This window comes from Molossus molossus, unplaced genomic scaffold, assembly GCF_014108415.1.
Source record: "Molossus molossus isolate mMolMol1 unplaced genomic scaffold, mMolMol1.p scaffold_m16_p_3, whole genome shotgun sequence".
NCBI lineage: Eukaryota > Metazoa > Chordata > Mammalia > Chiroptera > Molossidae > Molossus > Molossus molossus.
This window is the reverse complement of record NW_023425366.1, coordinates 87,725,382-87,748,018: the sequence shown is the minus strand read 5'-3', so window position 1 is coordinate 87,748,018 and position 22,637 is coordinate 87,725,382. Positions and strand designations below refer to the sequence as shown.

The 22,637-nt window shown below is 36.0% G+C and overlaps 1 protein-coding gene across 3 annotated transcripts in view; it reads right to left on the bottom strand.

Moving 5' to 3' along the window:
- The window catches only part of PRR16 (proline rich 16), a 169,169-nt gene that overhangs the window by 37,132 nt on the left and 109,400 nt on the right, over window positions 1-22,637 (bottom strand). Inside the window, exons 2-3 of one of the 3 annotated variants that reach the window (XR_004961697.1) lie at window positions 18,139-18,236; window positions 12,242-12,380 (exon numbers count right to left, since the gene is read on the bottom strand). The exons of 1 other annotated variant lie outside the window; for it this stretch is intronic. The gene's annotated coding sequence lies outside the window, so the exon portion shown is untranslated. Of the gene's footprint in view, window positions 1-12,241; window positions 12,381-18,138; window positions 18,237-22,637 lie in introns of those variants that run through there. One more of the 3 variants, XR_004961699.1, reaches the window with a different exon arrangement.

Below are 22,637 nucleotides of genomic sequence, written 5' to 3'. Positions count from 1 at the left end.
TTAAAATTACTACTAATAAGCTAAAGAAGCCAAGAGAAAAATTTTCACATCTAATATATGGATCCTAATTGGTTTTAAAATGACAATTTAAGGTTTCTTGGCTTGTTGTTACCTAGATGTCTCTTGTTGCTTTCAACCATTTTATTACCAACAAACTTATATCTGAATTCTTATTCATTTTAAAAATGAGAGAACATATCACTATTTCCAGAGCATGTTTATTTTTGAAATTAATTTAACTCTAATTACAATAATTCAAGAAGTTACAGTATTTATCCAGGTCACAAATATTTATTCATGACCCACTATGGGCTGAAAGATCATGCTAAGTATTGAGAAATCCACAATGAAGACCTAGTTACTGACCTCAGTACTTGAGAGAAACAGACGTGAAAGCAAGAATCACGAAGCCTTATGCTATCGAGTGAAGGTCACACGCAGAGGGAACACACAGAAAGGGGAGGTTTTAGTGTACCTAGGATTGAGATGTGGGAGTGTGACAAAGAACAGATGATACTCCCTGGGTCCCACGATGAGTAGTCAGTTTCTTCTCAGAGGTCTCGCCAGAGGGGCACAATCTGGACAGAGGGACCCATGTTCAAGGACAGAGAGGCGTGTTAGAGCTCAGTGTGTCTGTGAAGTAGCAACAGTTCAAAGTGGTTGTAGAATGGAGTGTAAAAATGTACAGAGTAGGAAATGAGCCTATGGGTAAGCCAAGGGGGCTTACACATTTTCCTATAAATTGATGGTTTTCAAGCTGCATTCTGTCTGGCTCTGCAGATACACTGAGTTACTTTAGGTCACCCAGCAAGGCATAATGGGATCACTGCTATCTTATATCCTCACCCCACACATTGAACTTCACATCTCATCAACTCCATCTACAGTCAGCCATCGTTTATCGTGGTTAATCAGACTCTACTGTGATAAATGAATTTCCGCGAAGTAGGATTCTTTATTTATACACAGTCGTGCCTCACCAATATATTTGGAAAAAACCGCTACAGAGTGAAGTCATGAAAGTTGAAGCGCGAAGTGGCGAGGGACGACTGTCATTGAGATATCACATAAAATATCATTAGTAGAAGATTCTGCCCCCACACACAAAAAAATGTAAAAACCAGTGTAACGGGAAATAGGCCACTGTTGAAGAATTTATAACAGGGAAATGACAGGTTCAGATTTACAGATCAAAAGGATGATTTTGTTCTACATCTGCAAGGTAGAACAAACAGGACCTGGTGATTGATTAGATGTGGAGAGTAAGGAGGAAAGAAAGGTTAAGGAAGGCATCAGCATTTCTGGTTGGAGTACCTGGGTGAAGAATAAGGCATACCTAAAGAAGGAAGGAGTGGATGGCTGGGGACAGAAACAGTCAAGAACTAGACAGACTCAGTATTTAACATACTGGATTTGAGGTTCTGGGGATAACCAGATAAACATAATCAATATAAAAAGGATGTCAACCTTGAGGTCAGCATTGAAAACTCTTACGGATTCAGGTTAATGCTCTCCTCAGCTTAGTGATGGAGAAGTGGAACTGCATATGGGTGGTATTTGTCCCTGGCACCTTTTTCAGAGACAACAGTGCCATCTTCTTCTTTTTTTTTAAAGGTGTCTAACATTTTCTTATACTTGCTGTTTTCATTTGAAGGCATGAACGTCAACCAGAACAGAAGAAAGCACAAGGTGTTCCTACACAGTCAAGGGCAGATGGATGGGTTTCTATAGGCGTGGGTGGTGTTAAATTTTCTCTCCACAGGCGTGGATGGTGCTGTCACGTAGGAACACAGTTTGAGAATTACTCGTCACTTCAGGTAGGGCAGTGTGAAACTATGAAAATATTCACTGAAAATGGGGTTCTCTTTTACAATAGGAAGTCTGGAGAACTTGCTAAAGAAAAGAGAAGAAAAAACATTTTCTTCCTTCTCCCCTACATTTTTTTGAAACTACATAGTACTTAGGGATTTTTATCGCCACTTACCTGACTGCATTCTAACCATGGCTTTGGTTGGTCACAGCCATTCACCTGTTAGGTCCACCAGACCAGGTATTGTACATCTTGGTTCCAATGGCTGGCTCTCCAGCTGTTACACACTACGTGGCTCATAGTTCCGAATAAACATTTGCTGGATAAATGAACTGAGGAGGTTCTGTGTTTTTATGTTTGTTTGTTTGTTCCATATAGAGAGGACAGGTTATAATCTGCTAGATGAAAATTTGTTTTAGCTCCTCACCCTCATCATTTGTCTTTGTTTACTTGTTTGTTGCTACCCTTTTGCTCCTTTCCCATCTCTCCCTCCACTCTGTTCCTCTGGTTGCCAAGGCATTGGTCTTACAATGGCCTCTTTTTTTTTTTTTTTTTTAATTTTAGGCAATGGATATTTCTCTCACTCACTGTGTCTTGCTTCTATAGGAAATCAGCCAAATAACTGATAGCCAATCCACTGACTGCCAATTTCCAGAATGGCAAAGTGAAAACTGACCAACCTATAAGCGAGCCCAAGCTTAGTGTTAAAGCCCAACAGTGGTTTTGAGGGAAAGACTCAGACAGAGGAGCAGAGGAGAAGACTTGAGCTTTGTTCTGCTTTGTCTTGTTTGCTTTGTTTTGAGAGCAGTGAGGTCACTTGACAGTACTATATGAAATACTTTTTAATAAAGATGAAAGAGTTGGCCAAAAGCTATCCTCTGAAGGAAACATCAATAAAATTCACATTCTACATTTGGCCCCCATCCTTGTGCTCCATTCACAGACACATGCAACCATTCTAAATGTAATTCCAGTTCTCCATCCATGTGTACATGGTTAGTACATAAATAAAGCACAGTCTTTCCTAATATTCTCCTTCCTTCTGAACTGCTATTGGTGAATTACCAAGATGTTATGCAGCTCTAGAATGACTACCTTTACAAAACCTTGATGTGCACCTGTATCATGTTTTTCTTTCTATATGGCATCAAATATGTAAATGCCGTTAGTGTAAAAATCCTTGTAGTATAGTATTTATATGTCACAGCTTTGAAGTGAGTAACATTGATTTAAAATAACAGTAAGGGTATTTTAAGGTGAAAAGTAGGAGAGTTAGAAAAGATACTATCATTTTTGGTCTTTGGAATTTGAATATATAAAAAGCATTTCTATAGAATTTTTCACTGAGCTTAGTCCGTCAAAATACAGAAGAAAATAGATTGTGATATATACACTGATATCTCATGGAAGGAAGCAAAATGCTCTTCCTATTCATTAGAACTTTATTTCCATTTTCATAATCTTCTAGTTATAAAATTTATTATAATTAATGTGTATCTGATTCCAAATAATTATAAATTTAAAAAGCTATAATAACTAACAGATTAAAATTATATTAAAACAATAAAAATACATTAACTTAATCCAAAATCAGAATTAAATATCTAATATCAGTTAATAGGTAATCATTATGCATCAGATGGCTAAGCACCAAAAATATAAGTTACTTGCTAATAATAAATGTCATTCATTTGCTTGTTCTGAGTTAGTGTAAGGCACAGATGCCGGGTTACGTCACTAGATACTGAAGTTTGAAATAAAATCTGTTGTTTATCCATAATAAAAATGATTTCAGAACTCCTTGAAGTCAGCTGCATACATAAGATCTTGGCTTCACTTCTATGTAACACGTGTCTCAATGCCTCTAAAATAACATCTTTCATTAGAATTGGAGTATTTACCACCGATTAGATAATTTGTTATATTGGGGTCATAGTTTATAAACTGAATAGTGAGAACGTTTGTCCCTTTTCGTCCTAACTAGATAAAAAGAGAGCTAAGTAGACAGAGATAGAGATATTTTAAAGATAATTACCACACCAGAGACTGTATATGTGTGCATGTTGGAGTGTGTGTGTGTGTTGAGGTGTGTGTGTATTGAGGTATGTGCGTATGTGTGTGTGTGAAGTAAGAGACAGTGTAGAGCAATATTTCACAGCTGACCTGTGGAGCCAGACTACAGATGACCTGGTTGTAAATCTCAGCTTTGTTACCTCCTACCCACATAGCTTTGAGAAGGACCTGGGCATTTCCGAGCGGCTTACCTTTAATAGGATTATAATTGAATTTCATAGACTTGTTAGAATTCAATGAGTAAATAAATGAAAAAATGTCAGAAGAGTGCCCAGTTCACAGTGTTATTATATTATAGATTACCATAATCGAAATTCTTCTACCCTATGTGTGTCATGAATTATCCTAAAATATAATGTTTCAAAATAATTCCTTAGGCAACTTTTGGATACACTTATGTATTAAAATATCACAATATTATAACTTCATGACTGATCTTGGTGAAATAATAGGTCTGTGGTGCCATTTCTATATTTTAGAAAGGTTACTGCCAACACTGGAGGAAGAGATCCAGAATTAATGAGTCTAGCTGAAATAGTTAACAAGGGGGAAGACATACTATTACGGTCTCAATATTTACCTTTCTGTGTTACTTTGCATGCATTTTAAAGCAAACCCACAACAATACTGCCAGAGTACCCTTTAAGAGAGGTCTGTTTTAAAAGTGTGTGGGAGAACCCCAGGTGGAGTAGCCCAGTGGTTAGAACATCGGCCCCATGGACTGAATGGCCGTAGGTCAAAGACATGAACCTGAGTTGCAGGTTCAATCCCCAGCCCCAGTCCAGACGCATACAGAAAACAACCAATTGATGTGTCTGTCTCAGAATGTTTCTCTCTCTTTCTTTCTCTCTCTCTCCCTCCCTCGCTCCCTCTCTTACATTCTGTCTGAAAAAACAAAATCAATGGAGAAATATCCTTGGATGAGCATTAATAAAAATAAGTGTGTGGGAAAGAGTGAGTTGAAAGCAGAAAAGAATAGGAATATATAAAGGTAGAAGAAGTAGATTCCTCAAATAAGGGGAAAAAAATTACAAAAGAGCAATACCCTAATGATAAATTACTTCTCTTCCAATCTACTTATTTTCATGCTCAGTACAAAAAGACTATTTCAGGGCTATTTTACAGATGGACACAAATAATTAGAGCGCTTAGTATACCCTAGATTCCACTTTAAAATATCAGCTCTTATTTTACTGTGGTGATCTATAAAGATGAGGTGGTCTCAATTTGAGTCCTGTAAATTCCCTCTGAAGTTTAATATTTTAAATAAATCTTTACTACCAGATCTATTGTCACTGGCTTCTTTATGGTAAGAGTCAACTCCTAACATTAAAAATTGGTTTATCTGCCCAGCCAGTATGGCTCAGTGGTTGAGCATCAACCCATGCACCAAGAGGTCACCAGTGTGATTCTTGGTCAGGGCACATGCCCAGGTTGTGGGCCCAATCCCCAGTGTGGAGCATTCAAAAGGTGGTCAATCAATATTCTCTCTCATCGTTGTTTCTATCTCTTTCTCCCGCTCCCTTACTCTCTCTCTAAAAACCAATCAATAAAAATAAAGAAATAAATAAAGGGTGCTTTAAAAAAAAGTTTTATCTGTGGGCAAGTCCTCAATATTTATAGAAAATACAGCTAAGCAACTAAGGAATATGGGAGACTTCTGTTTATCACAATATACCAGCTAGACTAGAAAATCTGAAACTTCTCTGAAATGTATATTTAGATTTGATCCAAAAGGAAAGGGACTGTCCAGATGCCAGAAACAGAAATATAAGCCCATGAGCTGTTACAAAAGCAAATTTTGGACTGGGGAGAAGGTGATTGTTTGGATAATCGAGGTGTTTGGGATTTGACACTCATGGGAACCACAGATAACGCAGGAGCGACATCTGCATCAATCAGAATACTAGAAGAGCTGTGCACTCTGTGAAGGGATAGGCAAGAAAAACATATTTATATACTAGAAGACGTGTGTGTGTGTGTGTGTGTGTGTGTGTAGTAGTAGTAGTAGTAGTAGTAGAAGACAAAGGCATTTTTCTGTACTGTGGATGCAGGAAAACAATGTGCTTTTTTCAGTAACTTTTTAAAAACTTCACCTAAGTTTAGAATTATACATGCCTGCCTAGCAGTGAGCTAGTGATGGCATCTGGCAGAAGTAGAGGCAAGTTTGATCTTAAGAGATTTTAAAGATTCAGATGACCTTATAATAAAAGACAAAACATATAAGGAATTAATCCACTATGATTTAGACTCAGCACAAAGAACAAACAATACACATCAAAACGGAAGCACTTAAGATAATAAAAATAGATAAAACTGTGACATAAGTAGGTTTAAAGTGACTAATGGAATACATAAAAAAAAAAAAAAAAAAACACAGAGTAAAGATACTGTGTATAAGTGCAAATAGCAAATAAACTTATAAGCAGGTTAAACATCATTCAACACAGCTAAAGAGGAAAACAGTGAACTAGAAAACAGATGAGGAAATATAGCAGAGTAATATAAAGACTTTAAAATATTAAAAAGTGGTTAAGAGATGTAAAATAAAAGAATATAAAAAAAACTTTTAATAAAAGTTCTTAGTGGAGCAGGGAGAGAGAATGAAATTAAGGAAAATGGCAATAGGTTGGTACTTAAGGAATGAATGACTAAGAATTTTTCAGAATTGATGGAAAACATGAAACCTCTTATAGAAGAAATAAAATGAGATGTGAGTGTGATTTTTATTTATTTTTAAATATGTTTTAATTGATGTTTTTTGGAGAGAGAGATGGAAACATCGATGTGAGAGAGAAACATCCATCGGCTGTCTCCTGCACGCCCCCTACTGGGGATCGAGTCTGAAACCTGTGCATATGCCCTGACAGAATCAAACCTGGACCTCTCCATCCATGGGACAACTCTCAATCCACTGAGCCACACCGGCTGGGTGTGAGTGTGATTTTAAAAAAATATCCACATTTGGGGCCATCATAATGAAATGTCCAATGACCAAAGCATATAGAAGATCTTTAAAGCAAATAGAGAGAAAAGATGGATTAAATGCAAAAGAATGAAAGTTAAGTGACAGCTGATTTCAGACTATTCAAGTGTGAGAGTAGAAACCAGAAGACAATAGGTTAATGCCACTAAAAGGATGAGTGGAAATAACTGTTTGCCTGAAATCCTATGCCCAGAAAATAATCATCTAAAATGAATAAAATAATTTTTTTTCAAAGCAAAAACAAAGAGTCTTCTACTAACTGTTCATAACTAAAAAATAAAGGATATATTCTAGGAATATGGCAACTAAGTCAGAAAGGAGTGTGAAGCAATGGTGAGCAAGGAAATTGGGAAGTACAGCACTAAATCAAATGAGCATTGTTAGTATGATAATGACTACGTTAGGCATATAAACCAAGATGAGTCTAAAATATTGGAAAGTAAGGTAGTGAGCATAATCAAAACATTCTAAGATCCTTTTATTGGTCAAGAGACATCTAGAAATACTTTTATGCATGTTAAATTTGCACCTTAGATATATGCTCTTGTCAAAATCAAACATGCATGTTTAAAATTCAATGTAGTCCCCCCACAAAAATAAATAAATAAATAAACAGGAAAAAAGCATGTGTTTCAGACAAGTTGAGAGAATTCAACAATGAAAATCAGAGGTTCCTGAATTTATGATGCTTACTGTTGGATGGGAAAGACAGAGATACAATTTCATACAATGAAAGATAAAAATCTGCTTTATTCTAGAGAGATCTAATCTCTCTTGCCCACATTTTAAATCCTTTCCCCATTACAGCTTTAGGGGGGGAAAGAGTTCCAATAAACTTACATGTTTCCTAGACTTTAAAAAGCACAGTGGTGGGTTCTGCCAAAAACACATAACAGAAACAGAATCCATTACCCAACATATGTGCAGAGAGCTCTAACAAGTGTCTGCAAACCTGCCAGTACATGTGCTTTACATTAAGTCCACCCCACTCAGTCTCACTTGCATCCAAAAAGCGACTGTCTTAGAAACAAAATAAATGTAACCAGAAAAATGTTTACATAGTTCCCATGCACACTGCTTTCTGAAAAAAAAGATACCCATCTTTGTTCCCTTGCTGTCAGCACATCAGTTTCTGAATGCAAAAAAAACTAAAAACAAAACAAAACAAAACCCATGAAGTGAAAACAGGAGGACTACAAATAAAAAACAACATATCCAGGCTGATGTTCAGCTTTCCAGGGAACAATCCATCTTCACGTGTAAAAAACATAAACTCACAAGATAACAGAACAATTGAAGAAATGATTATAGGATCCATGTTGCTGTTAAAAGAAGAAATATACCCAACTGACTCAGGAGTACAGAAAGGGAATACAACTAAGCAATGTAATTTTACTAAAAATAGGTCAAGAGATATTGTTTCAAACAAAACAAACAGAAAAACACCCTAATGGTACTTTTATTTATTTAAGAAAAGTACTAAAAGGGGAGAGAATGGATCTGTGAGCTTTTGACAAACCTGGTTTTAACAGTGAGTTGTTGAGTCCATAAAAAATGGACTGAGATCTAAAGCTTTTAAGCATCAGGAAATGTGCCCTTCAGAATATTCCTGGAGAAGAATAACTTGGAGGTTCTTAAGAACCAATTCCCTACCTTTTGTAAAAGTAGCAGTGTATCTCTCTTCCTCTGATGTATGGCAAGCCAGCAAATAGTTAAATAGCCTATTATATTTTCCTAATTTTTTTTTTTTACAAAGCTTGAAGTTCAGAAATGAAAAATGATGTACTCAGGAACATAATTTTTAAATAGGTATGGTATATATGGAATCATAGTTTTCCCCATGTGTCCATTGTAAGAGGCCTGATAATACACAACAAAGACTATTACAATGCATCAGTACCAAGTCACATTTTAAACCCTTACTGCATGCAGTTCCAACTTACTACAGGATGTTAAGAGAATCTTACAAGATGACAGTAATAAAACTGCTCAAGAACCCCGCTATGGTATCTATCAATCCTCTACAAAATTAATCAGTCAGCACTTATTAAATATATATTATTTAAAGCAATGAGTACAGAGTACTGGCATGGTTTATGTGTTATCTACGAGTAGTATTCAGGAAAACTGAGTAGTAGACCCACCTCAGCCATTTAAAAGCTACATGACTTGGGCTTAATCTTATTAGGCCTCTGTTGCCTAATCTGTAAAATGGAAGAAAAGATGAATAGATTCCCTACATCTCTCACAAAGTAGAAAGAAGGAAAAATCAAGGACAGAAAACAATGAAATTGGGTTACTGATTATAAAGGGGTATATTAATTACCTATCCAGGGTACACATAGTGAGTTTCTACTACACTTTACAGATATTCTTCTATATATGACTCTAATACCATGATGCAACTTCCATTTAAACATTTTTATCTGAAGAGACAAGCTTTAATGAAGTACAGCAACTAAATATATTTCCAAAGTCAGATACCCAGTTTATCACATCAAAGTGCAATTATGTCGGTACAAAATTCTAAATAAATAAAACATCCTATTTTATTGCCAATTTATTGTTTATGCTAGATATAAATATGACTTTATCTTTTATCCCAATTATGGAGAGAGGGCAGAAAAGTGTAAAAATTAAAATGAATTAAATGTTTTCAAATATGATTTTCAGCCTACTTTATCTTTATCACTAAACTATGGGCCAGGATACTAAAGCTCTGGGCCATGATCCAGTTTGTGTTTTAAGAGATTTATTGACATAAAATTTGCATATGATGAAATTCACCCATTTAAGAGCACAATTCTGTTTAAGTAAATTATTTTTAGTAAATTCACAGATTTGTGCAACCATTGCCAAAATATAGATTTGGGACATTTCTATCACCACAATAAAAAACTTTCATGCTCATTTGCAGTCAATCCCTATTATAACCCCCAGTTTCAGGTCACCAATAGTCTACTTTCTGAATCTGTACATTGGCTTGTTTTAATAGACATTTCATATAAATGGAATCATATAACATGTGGTCTTTTATATCTGGCTTGTTTTACTTTGCATAATGTTTTTGAGGTTCATGCATGTTGTAGCATGTATCAGTAGTTGATTATTTTTTATTGTTAAATAATATTCTATTACATGGATATTTCACATTTTTTTTATCTAATTACTATTTGGTGGACATTTAGATTGTTTCTATTTTCTGGCTATCATGAATAATGCTGTTATGGACATTATAATCCCATTGTATGGGTATATACTGTATTATAGATTATTTTGTCCATACCAGCATTACGTATGTGTATGTGTATAGATAAGGGTATGGGTATGCGTATGTGTATGGGTATGTGTATATATACACGTATGTTCTTCAGTGCTTACTTAGCCTTGGAGAAATTAGTACTGAGATATTCAAACCACAAATTTAGACTTTCCAAGTGCTCCATTATTGTTCTAAAGTTTCCTGGTGAAAAGAGGCAGGAGGTAAAATTGTTAAGAACACAAATTCTAGAGTTGAGTTCCTTGGGTTTGTAAACCAGTTCAACACAGTACAAATTCTAAGTTAGGCAAGTAACTAAGCCCCTCGGTTTCCTTCACTGTAGAATGGTGATAATGACAATGGCTCCTTTTTACACTCAGAGTGATGGTTAGACTATGAAAAGCACACACTCCAGAGCTCACTAGATGTTAACTGTTACAATTACAATAGTGCACCAAGTCATCATGGAAATAATCTTTAAGAAATAAGTGGTCACATTAAAACAAGAAGTTTAGAAGATCTCTGAATCTATTTACTGAGAGGTGTAATGCTTACTCTTACTTAAAACAATCCACAATCAAGTACAAACACCACATGGTTTTATATGGAGGGCAGAAATACCTATTTTCCCGTCTGGCCATCACCACACAGTCACTGGCTATGAATGAATCTCTAATAACCCTCTGCTTCAAGACAGAACATCACTGCATCCAGAGACAAGTAGCAGAATTGGGTTTCTACTAATGAATAGTCTTTTTTTTCTATTACATCTAGCCACATGACAGAAGAAAAATAATGGAAAATAAATAGAAAAGCAATGACATAGCTTCTCAAGCTTAATTTATTAATTTAACAAATGTACATTATGCACTATGGGCTAGGAAAAGTTCTTAATCCTATAAAAGTAATAACTTATTTAATCTTCATAATAATCCTATGAAGAAGGATTTATATTTATTATCTCCAATTTCAGATGAGATAACTAGGGCACAGAGAGGTTGAGTAATTTGACCAGTGTCACACAGCTAGTAAGTACAGAGTGATTTTCAAACCAGGCAACCTAGCTCCAGTGTTTAGTCTGTACCACTATGCTTTACAACAACTTTTACTAAAAGAAACATCTGACTGAAGTAAGACATATTCCCAAGAAAGATAAGTAGAAGCATGATCAGTTTTGTTCGGCACACATACCAATTCTCTTTACTGATATGAGGTGATTAACTTTAAGCCACAAGAATAGCTTCTTTCAAAGATGAGTGAAACAAGGAAGGTGGAAAGTATACCCCACTTTCAGTTTCATCTTAAATTTCCTTATCAAATTTCTATAAATTTAATATTAAACAAGTCAAGTTTTTCAGGTTCCTGATGAGGTTCTTCATATGTCCAGAAATGATCTGTAACCTGACTGTGTGAACATTCTCTTTCTTAACAATCACTCTTTCATTATCTGTAACTGAGAAAGTAGAACCTTAGTAGAAAATAAAAATCCAAATTATGAAAAATATTGCACGATTTATGTGCTTCTTGGAAGACCATGGTGCATATTAGCATTTTAAAACTTTTTAATTGTACAAACATTAGGTACACACTTCTAAGATTTAAAACCTACAGATACATTAAACGTAGCTCTACATTAATGTTTTTAAAGCTCTGAAAAGTCCTAATGTATAGTCATCTGAATAAATTTGTTTAATGTAGTATTTCTCAAAATATGAAAACAATGTTTCTGTTGAAAGAAGAAATACACCTGACAGAATCAGAATCAGCTCTTCCCCTCTGTAACACCTATTTACCTATATTGAAAGACACTGCTCTGGAGGTCTAACCAGTTCATAACAAATTAATGCAATTGTTTCTTATTCTTCTGATGAAACTTTCTTTTAATAATCTCTTTGAGGCCTGTCATGGGAGAGAGGACAGTTAATAATGTATAATAACATGGGTAAGTGTAAAGACAATAATAGAGTAACATTTGCTAACTACTATGCATTTATCATGCTCCAGACATTAAGAGTTCTACATAGATTATCTTATTTGATGTTCAAAATAACCCCAAAAGGTAAGTATTTATTATTAATTGTCATTTTTCAAAAGAAGAAACTGAGTAATGCAACCAGGGTACACACTTAATAAGAGGTTTGAAGCTGAGCTTCAAATTCAGGCATTCTAATCCAGAGTCCACAGTCCAATAATTACACTGCACTGCTCCCAGTGTGTCCCAGGCGATCATATCACTCACACATGTAGAATCCCTAGGAATAAATTAGGAAGTAGATAATTATTACATAAAACTACCAAGAAAAATCTAGGAATGGTGATTTATTCACCATAATTTGTTTACGTTAATGCTCGATACTTTTGCTATTATAAAACCTTTCCAGTAGTATATGTCTTTTTCTCTTTACTAAGGAGTGTGATGATTAGAACTTTTTCTTCTTCCCTATCCTCATTTAATTGCAGTGCCAGCACATTTTAAAATGGTGGTAGAGTCTGTAAACAGTTGAAAATAATAAAATGTACCTGTAGTCAAAGCACTATTTCCTTTCATCTTCTATTTTTCCATGGGAGGATTACTCATACATGAATCCCTAATTCCAAGATATAAAATGTGTTGTTTGTAACTGAACAGTGCATATTTTGATATTGCTTCCTCCCTGCTGCATACTTTTCAAAGTGCTAACATTAAGTTTTTGCAAATCAAATTCTATTTTGACATAGCATAGCCTTCTAAGGAGCAAAAAGGAAACCACGTTAAAAAAAAAAAAGCACTAAATTTAAAGACTGCAAACAGTGGCTAAAATATGGAAGGCCAACTTCTTAAAAAATGTACACTTTTCATGCTCTGTTCTCAAAAGAAAATATTAAAGTAATGAGTAAGACACTTTTAAAGATTCTTTATTTCTTGGTAACTTACTTAGAGCATCTGAAGATAAAAAAAGAACAAATTGATCTGCAGAGACTTTCTCCTTTGCTCCATACAGACTTATTGTGCCATCGCTTTTCTAGATGTTGAAGACTCGGTAATGAAAAGAACAGATGAGGCCCATGCCCTTAAGGAACTTATATTTGACAGGGAGGAAACACATTCAAGAAATAGGAAAACAAACACATAAAAAAGCTATCACAGAGTGGTAAGTACCATGATGAAAATTACAGATAAGACCCTGAGAGACAGTAGTATGCCAAGAGATGAAGTGTGTGAGTAGGAATAAAAGAGACACACACAGACAACTAAATCTCAGGCTAAGTGTGAGCAAAAGCACTTCTGAAAAGGTAACATATGAGCTGAGAGAATAATAGAAGGAGTCAGCCATGTGCATACTAAGTGCAAAGGCTCAGAAGCAGAAATGAATTTAGGAATCCAGAGGAAGCCAAAGAATAGTTTGTATAGTAGAGCCTGACCAGTGTGGCTCAATGGTTGACCATCCACCCAGGCACTAAGAGGATGCCTGTTCGATTCCTGGTCAGGGCACATGCCCAGGTTGTGGGCCCGATCCCCAGTGCAAAGCATGCAAGAGGCAGCCAATCGATGCTCTCTCTCATCAATGTTTCTATCTCTCTCCCTCTCCCTTCCTCTTGCTCTCAAATCAATAAAAAAAAAAAATTAAAAAGGAATAGTTTGTATGGTAGAGTGCAAAGCAGGGCCTGAGACTGATAGGTCAGAAGAGGTCACAGCAGACTGGTCAGAGGATAGCTAGCCAAGGTAAGGAGACTGAAGGAGCTCTAGTGGCAAAGAGGAGTCAGTCACAAAGGTGTTCCATGTGGAATGATGCTGGTTTTCTTATATTTCAAAAATCCTGCATTTGCTGCTCTGAGTAAAACAGACTATAGGAAGGCAAGGGAGAAAGCAGAGTCTGGTCTCGAACTCGTGTAAGCTCAGTCTAAGGAAACAATGAGGATAGCTAAAGTGGGTGCAGGCAATGCGGCAAAAAAAAAAAAGAAAAAAAAGAAAAGGATTCAGGATATATTCTGGAGGAAGATTTGACAACAACGTATAAAAGATTAGACATGAGGAATTAGTAAATGGGAGGAAGCAAGAATGGTACCAAGAGTTTTGGCCCAAGGTGTTGGTTAGATGATGGGATGACATTGAAGAAACTAAAGGAGAAACAGCATTGTAGGCCTGGGTATAGATTCTTAATTTTGACATAATGACTTTTGAGTTGCCTATTACACATCCAGTGGAGATGATGATTGGGTTCAGGGAGAGATCAAGGATAGAGATATACATTTGGGAGCAACTCACATATTCATGGTGTATAAAGCTATAAGACTAGATAAGATAGGCACAGATGAGGGATGGGGGTAGAGAAAGTGGAGGAGTATAGTGGGTGAGGGGGTAAGAGAATGAGGAAGGAATAGGGAGAAATGGAGAGAGAGAGAGAGAGAATGGGGGGGGGGGGTAAGAGCAGTCTGAGTATTTGGGCCCTGAAATATTTATAGGTTGAGGAATCAAGAAGGATTCAGCAAAAATCACTAAAGAGGGATACGTAGAGGGGCCAGTGACATAGAGGGAAAATGTAAATTTACCTGTTCTATGCACAGCACCTTGACATATAACATTCTAACAACAGTAACCAAAATGTAATGCTCTCTAGCATTTTTCCCCTATAGCATTACTAGTACAGCCAGTTCATCAATCTCTATCATAGAACTATTTGCTGATTAAGGCTGGATGTAAACAATAGTTCTCTAAAACAATTCCCACAGTGTTTTGATTTAACAACAAAATCAAGCAAGACCCTGTCATAAGCACACCTTCCCAGGGGTTATCAGTCACAGTACACATCTGTGGAGAACTGCAACATGACCGTGAAGCTAGCCCTCCTCTTCACCATTGCAGCTGCTGAGCTTGCTCTCACTATGCTCCGTAAGTCTTCCCTGCTGTCATATCCAAAGTCACTCCGTGTGACAAATAAATCTGAGATAAATTTCATTCACTGTTTTATTATGGATTTATACAATCTTGCAAAGTTCTGATATATATTTTTCAAATTCTTTTTTTTATTTCACTAAAACAGCAGGCTTGCCCATGGCTTCCCAATTTATTGTAGATTCCTTCTTCAGAAATTCTGATGACTATTAAGCAATACTTATTTCAGCTTTTGAGCCACATTAATTTTAGCTTCTCTCTACTGTCACTATTCATCCTTATTTCATAAACTCAATTCATTACTTTGTATGCTATCTGATTTACCTCCAACTACCTAGTCTTATCTTGTTCATTTATTTTCTTCTACTAAACACTAATCATGTCAAGGGAAGAGCTGTGTCTTACTAATCCCCGCCCCCTTTATTGATTTTAGAGAGAGAAAGAGAGGAAGGTAGAGAGAGAGAGAGATAGAAACATCAATGAGAGAGAACATCGACTGGCCACCTCCTGCATGCCCCCCCACTGAGGATCTGGCCCACAACCTGGGCATGTGCCCTACTGATAATCGAACCAGCAACCTCTTGGTGCATGGATCGATGCTCAACCACTGAGCCACATTGGCTGGGCTAATCTTTTTATCTCTTATTTCTAGCATGGTGCCCACTGTAAAGTGCATGGTCAACAGGTGTTGAGTAAATGAATGAATTAAGTAATCTGTTAGACTGGTTCAAACTGTTCTTTTTCAGTTTGACAAAAGTGATAATGATATCAAAGGACTGCTTTATTGTATTTTAAATTGGAGACTTAGGAGAAATGTTCCTATTGCTGAGTTTCATAAGTCCCCCAAATTTTCCTATCCTCTTTTTATTTGGATTTGTAATTTTCATTATTATGCTGATATAATAGCAAACCACTTTGAATGACAACTGCTATTCAATTGCCCTATGAATATTTTTTAGTCCTCGGGAACTTACAATGTGGTTAAACTCAATTTCAATATTAAATGTTGGATTTTCTCTTTTGCTCAATGTGGCAAAAACTTCTTATATTTAAAAAAAATGTATAGCTCCTATAACTACAAAAAGACATTGAAAATTCTATATGATTTTTACTAGTTAATAATTATTAAAAACTAAAAATTATTTCAACAGTGAATTTGCCTTTTTAATCATTAAACTCAGTTGAAACAGTTAAATATTAGACCAAAAAAATTTTTGCTAGAAATGTTATAAATGAGTTTGAGAGTTTCAATAACTGTCTGATGAGCACACCAGAAATCTAAAGGGCACAACATACTTCACTGATGAGAAACATACTGACTGGTTGTAAACTATCAAGACTTTATTCCAATGGAAATGCTCATCCTACAGTGCTCTGCTTTTTCTGTAAAAGTCATGTCAAACAGAATACATGAAACTAGGTCCTGAATTCTCTGGACCATTACATCAGCTGAAAGTCCTAGGAACTCAGATTAAACAGGTGATTTGCAGAATAATAACGAGCAAGTTAATATTAGAGCTAGAATTTGAACCTGAAGAAAATCTTAATTTCTGGTCTTACATGATCTTCACTACATGATATGATATTGGATACATCATAGCTTCATGGTCAATTCACATAATATAAAAGGAAAGGAAGATTTAAAAAAATTCTATGTATTTCTGCATGGGTCTTGCCTAGCAATATAAACACAAAGATTTTTTAACCTCTAGATCCTGATGTAGTCAACAACTTACTTTATGTCAGTATATTTTTCCATTTACATAATGCTCTATAGCTTCTATTTTACTCACCTTTAATGTAGAGTTTGTTTGATTAAGAAGATAAATGTATCTAAATTCCAAAAAACATTCCCCTTTTATATTACAATTAGGTCATATTAAAATAAAGACTTAATTCAAAGCTCCTAAAAAAAACTGTTAAAAAACAGTATGATTGCTACACTCCCTTACGTGGAAATAGTTTATTAATTATATTATTGAATTCACTGTATACTAATATTGAAAGTTTATTTAACAGGCTCTCAACTATAAGAATCAATACTATTCAGAGGAATTCATTCAAATAGAATATTCCCAGATACAGGACGTAAGAGTATAACTGATTAAAAAGAAAGAATTGTAAACATGTCAAATATTCCCAATATGTGACATTATCCAGACATCATCTTTTAATTTCAGGTACAATAAATTATCTTCAAATTAAATAGTTGACAATCACAGCATATTGTGGTATTGTTCAGATTTTATCTAGATGTAGAAAAATTTAGCCATGTTTAAAGCAAATGATATGTAGAGTCATATATAGATAGGAGCACTGAAATTAAATTACAATTCCAGAAGTGTTAGGGCTTAATGAGAAATAAACCCACATTCTTTCATATATGGAAAAACACTGGGACCAATGAACCCTGATTGGCAGCCTTTCATGGTGGGAAAGAGAAAATTGCAACAAAAGAACACTATTGACCTTGACTGTACTTGTTTTCACTTCATTAGGAAGTCACAGCTGTTAAAGGTAATGATCCTTCTTATGGTCACATATGGTGAAGCCAAGACTATCCCTGAATTATGAATGGTACCACAAATCAATTTTTAAGAAAAAATGAGCATTAACTCAATATTTGACTCTAAATAAACATATATTTTATGTAAATTTTATTGTTTTTTAATGGCCAAATTTATTAGTTTCCTATAGTCAATATAAATAACAAGAAATGATCAAAATGTAAATTAGTTTTATTCATAGAAAGCATGTATATTCATGAACTCATGAATCCCGGCACCTTGGAAATTAAATCTTGCCATTTAAAAAATACCACATATGTTCCTTAAAATATTATTGGAGCCTTAGAAACAAAGAAAATATTGCTTAATTTCATGATATGATTATACATACTTTCCTTTATGTAAAAGACAGACTGAAAATAAACAATTTATATGGTGATTGCTATATGATATGCTGTGATTGTTAATTGTGTTATTTATCGTCATTATTCAATACTCAAAGAGATCTGTTAATCTCAACTTTCATATGTGTTTCGAATAACAAATGATACACTGGATGCCCACGTTTCTTAGAAGTGCTGGCATGTGTTGTCCACAGTGCAGCAAACATCATGTTAAGGTGGGGCTGACCTTCTGGGGCAGTTCTAAATGTCCTGTTGTCAATGTCCACCTGTGGCACTGTTTTCCTGTTTCATCATGTGGGAAGGTGGGAGTAGGTTATGGAATTTCTGTTAAAAAAAATTAGAGAACTTTTAAAAATACTGTATTTAGTCTGGCCAGTGTGGCTCAGTGGTTGAGCATCAACCCATGCACCAAGAGGTCGCCAGTGCGATTCCTGATTGGGACACATGCCCAGGTTGTGGGCCTGATCCCCAGTGAGGGGCATGCAGGAGGCGGCCAATCGATGTTCTCTCTCATTAATGTTTTATCTCTCTCTCCCTCTCACTTCCTCTCTCTAAAATCAATAAAGAAAAAAATATGCTATATTTACCTTAGACTTTCCAAACCATGCTTAACTGAATGGATGCAGGAGATTATGAATGGGGCAGTGGGTCATAGTCAGGATGAAGGTATGAAGGAATAGGCTATCCTGATGGAGATGTACGCATGAACAGAAGAGAGGAGGCTTTAATATATAAAGCATGTATATGGAGGAAATGCATGTGAAGGACTACAGACTGTGAGTGAAAACACAAGAATTGAGGTACAGATCGATCAATCAATCAAGTCTTCAAGAATTTCAATGACAACCCATTCTTTCTGAAAAGAGAATGCTACTGCAAATCGCTGGAAACTTTCCTGACATTAATGCTTACTCATACTGTGTGTGTGTGTGTGTATTTTTTTAAATTTATTTATTTTTCTTTATTGACTTTAGAGAGAGGAAGGAAGAGGGAGAGAGAGATAGAAACATCAATGAGAGAGAACATCGAATGGCTGCCTACTGCATGCCCCGCACTGGGGACCTGCCCCACAACCTGGGCATGTGCCCTGACTGGAAATCAAACTGGTGACCTCATGGTGCATGGGTCGACACTCAACCACTGAGCCACACAGGCCGGGCCATCTATACTGCTTTAGTACTGCTGCCCAATGATCATTAACAGACAAATGAGGACCAGCTCTGGGGACAAAAGTCAGGAAGGGTAGAGCTGTCAACCATGTCACAGAAACTGCTATAAATACCCTCAAGTAAAAAACAGCCTCTTGAAATAGGAGAGCTATCTTCAAATATTTTTCAAAGGATGCCTGATCTCAGCAAACCTAAGCTCATTGTATAAGATGCTAATATGCTGAACCAACTTCAGAGAAACATACCCTAGGTCTTGTGAACCAAGAACACTACAATATCTGAGTGGCAGAGTTGGTTACAGCAGAACCTAAGTGATCTCTTGGTAGTGATACTGTCAAGACTCTTAATTAAGTACCAGAGGGAAGTGAGTACAGAGCCCTTGACTTGTGAAGTCTCAACCCAGAGCCCATGGTCCATAAGGTTGCTGCACCCCATCCAGAGATGCTAAATGGTGGCTCCCCAAGAGTGCAATCCCTCGCTCTTGCCGTAAGCCTTTGACACCATGTTCCCCAAACACTGCAGTGGCTGTACTTGAGACTTGTTCCAACTAGGTATTAATAAAAAGACAAGAGCTTAAGTCATTCAGTTTGCACAACCATTCACTCACTCCTTCACTACTTGTAGATCACTATGCTTTGCCAGTACTAGGAATGCTGAGATGAATGAGAAGGATGCCTTCCTCAAGGAGCTCCACAAGAACCAGCCTGGGGCAGGGGTTGAGGAAGGGCACACTTTTCTCAGCTCCTGTTGCTCCCCATGCTATTACTGATTTTCATCAACAGGAACCTTGATTATTTAGTAGAGGAAAAGCAAAATTGTACATCTGAATAAGCTCAAGATGTTTAATCTCATCATGCATCGTCATAATGAATGCTAATTCATCAAATACTCACTGAGCACCAGTTACGTGTCAGGAGCTCTTCTAGTTGAGAATAAAACACCCAGAATCTCTGCCCACACTTTTATTATATACATATGGATTATAGGAAACGTTTCTGTTAATAATAAATTATAAAGTCTGAATGTAAAACACTAATTTTAAAAATATTCTAATGAGTAGTACCATGCAGGCACTATTTAATTGTTACTCAGTATTAAACAATTTTATGGTTCAAACACTTAACACAGTGAACAGTCAAAAATAAGGTGAGCAATCAAAGTATCCAACCACATTTCCTATTAAATGTGCATTAAGTACTCTTAATAATAATGGCAGAAATCAGAGATTCATAAAGCTATAATGTTGGAATGGAAAAAGCAAAGAAATGGTAAAAATTATGCTCTCTATATTAGTACTTTTGATAGAGTTATATATATATGTATAATATATAATATATATGTGTGTATATATATAATATGTATATATTTATATACTTTCCTTCCTCCCCCAAACAAATCTTTGCCCCCCCCAAAAAAAAAAAACATTTAAAAAGAGCCCCACGGGCCTAAGAAAGGGAACATAGATTTTCGGTTAAACACTACTACATTATTCTTCATGCCAGACACTGGAGCCCGGAGCAGAAGTAGGGCTTCCACACACAGACTTGCTGGCAGTGTGACACAAGGAATGGCACTTACTTCCCTGTTGCTTCTCTCTTCTCATCTCCGAAAGGGAGGTAAAAAAATAATCGCACTAACTTCATGGGGTTAAAGTGAGAATTAGATGAGCGAATACATGGGAAAGATTTAACACTTGTTAAAGCACTTAAGTGTTTGCTATCATTTCTGTTATTAAACTGAAGAGCTGTGCAGTAACAATGCATGTCGGAATCTTTACTGATGGAGTTTCTGAGAATACTTTGAATAAAGAACTCTGTAGCCAGCATTAATTAAGCTTTAACATTAATCTCAGTGTCAAATATTCTCCAGGCAATAGAGCAATAGACCAGAGCACGCTGCCCGTATTGGTGCCCATACGTTCCTCCTCACAACAAAGTGCAAGTGCCAAATTCTAACTAAGTGTGCTGCCAGAATCCCCTAGCTTCGTAATAGCCACCACTCCCCCCCCCCCCCATTTTGACAGTATAGATTCTGTTCTGCTGTTTGGCAGAGATTGTCTGGCTTTGCACAGTGGAAAAAGCTATTACCAAACCATTCCAGCCAAAACTTGTGATCTTATTCAGCAACAGAACTTTTCTGCCAAGTACAAGCTGAACAATTCCTTCCTTTATCCCCCTCATGTATTTCACACACAGTCTCAGACGAGGCTAAACCCAAAGTGGAAAAGTTTTGAAAATTATCTGGTAAAGGTCTGAAGTAAATTATTAATCTTTGTTTCAAGTATCCAGAATATTACTGCCCATTTTAGTAGAAGAGTGTTTAAACTTTATACTTGTAATCAGCGAAGGGAAATGGCAGAAGATGATCTGAATCTGCTAGAGGAGAGAGCACCAAACCTGAACTCTGGACAAATGAGCATTCACATTTTGGCCTTTGCAGAATTAATCAACACCCACAATCTGTTTTGATAATTCCACCCGAGTATTTGCTTCTCCTTCCAACAACAAGATACAAATATGCCAGTGGTATAAAAACAGATTTTGAATAGGTTTTTCAGGAATCATAAGCTTGCTATATTATCTTGTCTCCCTTGCTATCAATGACATACATTTATAAAATGTTATCATATGCACAGGGTAACAATCTGGTTCCAGAGAAAAAAATGTCTCTGTATTAAGCTATCAGATTTATCTACGAATCAAACATACATCCACAACTCACCTGTCACAAATATCCATCAATTGAATCCATGTGTGTGAGAGGGTTTTGCAAAGGAAAGCTCCATTCAAATTCTAATCAGTATCTAACTGGCTGCACTAAAAGTTTCTTTGGGGAAGTGATAGCCTCTTACTCATCTTTATAATACCAGCTTCTGAGACTCAAAGGAGATTTGTTTATTGGCTAAACAAATGTAATTAAAGCACAGCTCTCAGGCTAAGTAGCAGAAGGCTGGCTATGGAGTCAGTCCAGATTTCTTAAATAAATCATGTGTCCAGATATAAAGAATTAGAATGCAGGGTTAAGTGTCATTTTTAGTGACCATAACCTAAATGATACATTACTGCTTTAAAGAACAGTATTTATCAAGTATCAGCATTATCACTTTGCTCTGGACACAAAGAACCCCAGAAAAGCCTACTACATAAATACATTTTAAAAACTAAGTTTAATTATGTAATAGAGCATACCTGTAAAGTAATCATATGAATGAAATAAAATGCTGAAATTTTGAATTATGGTTTAGTTATTTTGTCAAAAATGAAAAGTTAAATAGGTGTTCTAAATAGCTTTCCTGTATATTATTCAGAAACATGTTTGGGGGATTTAAATAATGAATTTTAGTAATATGCTTATAGAATTATTGGGGAAAAAATATAACCCGGCTGGTGTGACTCAGTGGTTGAGCTTCGAACCATGCACCAAGAGGTCGCAGGTTTAATTCCGTCAGGGCACATGCCCAGGTTGTGGGCCCAATCCCCAGTGGGGGGCATGCAGGAAGTAGCCAATCAATATTCTCTCTCATCAATGTTTCCATCTCTCCTTCTCTCTCCCTTCC